This window comes from Macrotis lagotis, chromosome 3 (genome assembly GCF_037893015.1).
Source record: "Macrotis lagotis isolate mMagLag1 chromosome 3, bilby.v1.9.chrom.fasta, whole genome shotgun sequence".
In the NCBI taxonomy this organism is placed as follows: Eukaryota; Metazoa; Chordata; class Mammalia; order Peramelemorphia; family Peramelidae; genus Macrotis; species Macrotis lagotis.
In genome coordinates, this window is record NC_133660.1 from 16,881,051 (window position 1) to 16,885,224 (window position 4,174).

The 4,174-nt window shown below is 44.0% G+C and overlaps 1 non-coding gene across 1 annotated transcript; it reads right to left on the reverse strand.

The window, feature by feature from the left end:
* Positions 1-3,853: 3,853 nt before the first annotated feature.
* Positions 3,854-3,926, reverse strand: TRNAR-UCG (transfer RNA arginine (anticodon UCG)). The gene has a single exon. It is a non-coding gene; the product is annotated as a tRNA-Arg (tRNA).
* Between the last annotated feature and the right edge of the window lie 248 nt (positions 3,927-4,174).

A 4,174-nucleotide genomic window follows, 5' to 3' on the forward strand; every position in this document is an offset into this window, starting at 1 on the left:
AAAATTGTTTTTTAAAATAAAAAGAAAATTAAAGAGATTGTTACAACCCTGGTCAAAGATGATAGCACACCTAAAGCATTCCAAAGTAATTAAGATGCACAAAATACTACAAGACATTCAGGAAAAACTCAACAATCCTTAACTTAGAGTTCAACTCTTCTTAAATGGTTGAGCTTAACCAGTTCTTAATCAGGACATTTTTAGATGAGTTCTGTATCCCAGTGGTTACAGTACTAGGTCTAGAGTCAAGAAGACATCTTCTTGAGTTCAAGTTATGTGAACTGGGGCAAGTCTCAGTTTCCTCATCTGTAAAATGAACTGGAGAAGGAAATGACAAACCACACCAGTGTCTTTGCCAAGAAAAGCCCAATGAGGGGTGGCTAGGTGGCGTAGTGGATAGAGCGCCGGCCTTGGAGTCAGGAGTATCTGTGTTCAAATCCGATCTCAGACATTTAATAATTACCTAGCTGTGTGGCCTTGGGCAAGCCACTTAACCCTGTTTACCTTGCAAAATCCCCCCCCACCAAAAAAAACCAATGGGATCATGAAGAGTCAGATATGACACAAAAAAACTTTTTAAAATAATTGTTAAGCAGTCTACAAGGGTCTCATTTCATTCCAGTATTGAACTTAAGTGAGGCAAAAAAGCAGATCTGATTCCCATGCAATGATAATATTTAGAATCATTGAATTTATTCATTCCATGTGACATTTACCTGGAGCTTCATTTCTACATGAGACAAAGACAACCATATATTTTTATTCATGGTTAATAATAAATCAGAGAGGTAAGATCAATTGAAAAATACCTATTAGCAATTCCCTAATTAAGGGGAATCTGCCCAGGCAGTGTTGTATAAGCATCAGACTGCTATGTAAAGCCACTATTACTTGAATAATTTTTATTGTTAATAGAACAGTGATAGCTCTGCATGTAATGTTCAATGTATAGATCTATAATATTTAGATATGTTCATCATTTAACACTTTTATTAATAATGTTTGTCCTTCATTCTCAAAGAAGACCACAGCACCTGGAAGGTGATACCATGACAAGCAAGTGAATTGGATTTGAGTGAGGGGTGCTGTGCTAAGTCATTTTCTCCTCAGAGCCATCTGTGTCCAGTGGCCATATATGAATCAGGATGACTGGAGATGACCCTAGAGGTCAGGGGATCGAGGTTAAGTGACTGGTCCAAGGTCACACAGCTAGTAAGAGTCAGAAGCTGGGTTCACACTCCTGTCCTGATTCCAAAGCCGTTGCTCTATCCACTATGCCATGCATTAAAGGGTCTAACCTTCCAGACCTCAAGTTAATATGTATCTGAAAGGAATAGTAGAGTCAAAAGGAAACTCAAATGCCCCCCCCCCCCCAATCCTCTTGCTTCAGCATGAGAATCAGTAAGAACATTCCTGGCTTACTTCAAGTCCCAGCAAATATCCCATCTCCTAGAAGATGACTTTCCCTGCCCACTTAATATTATGCCTTCTTTCTTTGATTCCTCCAGTTTTCTTGACCTATATCTTGTTTGTCCATAATTATTCACCTATTGTCTCAAGGTCTCCATGAAGAACTCTGAAACATGGGCAACGCTGGCAGAGGACCATCAGAGAAAGTGCTGTGTTCAATGAGCAGTGGCACAAATTTAGGGTCATTTCCATTCCTAATATTCATGTGGATTATCAGTGCCAACCCTGTGGTAGGTAGATAGGTAGAGTCTTCCAAGCTCATAGCGGTCTGGTCAGTCACAGTCAACACACGTACCTTGCCCCCAAATTAGTGATGTCATTTTGATCTTCTTCAAGACAATGGCCAACAGCCAACCGACCACCATCTTGTCTTTCCTGTTAATCTGTGAGTTTCTTGAGGGAAAGAACCACATTTTATCTATCTCTATATCCCGGTGCCTAGGACAATGCCTAGCATAGAGCACGCATTTAATAAAGACTTGACTGGAAGAGATGGGAGGAAGTATTTTTTCTGATTTTCCTTGATCCTCTTTAACTAGATATATATGTCACTTGTTGTAAAAGAGAAGACTCATTGTATATTTAACTTTAGAAGATCCAGCATTTGGCACTGTTATCACATCATGTTTTAGACAATAATCTCCATCCTGCATACACTAGCAACAACACAAAACACTCTGCCTTTATGAACAATGGCAAATCTAATTCCATTGTTATCCATAAGCAACATTTTTCCAAGTAGCTCAAGAACCCTAGAAGATGCAGTCTGAAAATAGATGAGCTTTGGCTTTTTCTCAATTTGAGTAATGGCCACATTCACTGACATCTTTCAATTTGGTTTTCTGGGGTTGTTTGTAATTTTTTCTTTCTCTTTTTTCTGAAAACCCAACCTGAATAGTTCAGCAGGACTAGAGAGAGCAATCTAATAATTGCAAGAATATGTGAATTATGCCAAACTCTGGTGATTTACAGTGAGAAAGCAAGTCAAAAAAATGACTTTCTCTATGGCTGAGTCAACAACTTTCTCTCTTTCAAATATCCGTATGAATTGGTATTTTTGCATCTATACGCTTTTTAATTTGATAAAGAGGAAGGTAAAAAATAAGTCTTGAACCCTTCTGAAGACAAATGGAATTATAAAAAGTGATTTGTTTTCACTCTAATTTATAATCATAACTAAAAAGCAGGAAACCTATGGAGAGAAATCTGATGCAAATATTTCTAGTTGCCTTGCTTCCCACTGACACCTATTTTATGAATGCTGTTTAGGTGGTATTGAGACTGTTGACATTAGAGGAAATTATTCAAGGTCTCCAAAGAAAAGAGAAAGCTATTGATCTTTCTGATGGCCTTCTAAGCAGACCAAAGGGCCACTGGTTTAGGCAAGAGAGCGATCTATTGATTCTCCATGCCTCCATTCCTTCCAAGTGCTCAGGAAGAGTTCATTAATTTAAGGGATGACAGAACGGTGCTCAGTCCAGAAGGATCTCCTGCTCATCTCTGGAGTATTTTCTAGTATCTTCTCAAATATTTCTAATAAGTGAATGATAGAGAATCTGTTACTCAGGTTTACTCTCATGGTCTCCACAAGCCACCCATCAGGCCTTGGCACGAAGTTGTCTCTGGGGAGGCTACTGATTGGAAAGGAGGGAAGCTGGGACTGTGGAGGGTGGGAGGAACTCACCCTGGACCTTGAGGAGAGCTTGCCTTTGGCGTCCTTACGCTTGCTCCCTAGAATTCCCTGTGGTGAAGCCTCAGATGTGGTCCCAGGGAGGAGACTTCCTTCCAACTAGATAGCAGATCAGAGCCCAGCTTTAAAAGATGGGCAGAAAACTCTTTAGGCTAAACTGGGAGGAGGGCGATAGAGCCTGGCATTAATGGCCATCATGACGGGCAGCGCTGGCCCTGGAGTGAAGAAGGTCGGGGTTCACATTCGGCCTCAAACACTTAATAATTGCCTAGCTGCCCCTTTCTCCGCCGCCCCCACATTTTCTTTCCCTAATCTGATGTCCCCGGAACCCGGATAGGACTCAGGCCGACCTTGGCCTTAGCCTTGGGGGGAGGGGCGCTCCCCATTCTCTTTCAAGGGTCCGTGGGGAGAGCGCCCAGGGGTGGGGAGGGGGAAGGGGGGGAGAGTGTGGCAAATTTCACTTCCCGAGGTCCCTTGTGGCCTCCCTAAGTAGCCCCTCGCAGCAACACCTCCTCTGGACTGCCCCCCCACCCCGCCTCCAGCGCAGCTGCCCAGGGGCTGCTAGGGCCCCCGGCCCCTCCCCTTTGGGGCTGGGGAGGGTCAGAGAAGAAACGTGGGGGGCCTCCGAGGTGCCCCAAAAGTCTGGGGTTTGTCTCCACATCCCCAGGGCGACAAAAGCTACCGGGCAAGAAGCAACCGCGAAGGGATTCGAACCCTCAATCTTCTGATCCGAAGTCAGACGCCTTATCCGTTAGGCCACGCGGTCGCTGATGCTGCTCTTGCTCCTTGACCCATACCAGAGTGCCTCTCCCTGGCGCTGCCCGCTCCCCTTCGGGAGCCCCGGGCCAGCCCGGCACGCTCGCACACACACACACACACTCTCTCACACACACTCATACACCACAATGCTCACACACACACACACACACACACACACACACACACACACACACATACACACACACTCATACACCACAATGCTCACACACACATACACACACTCACACACCACAA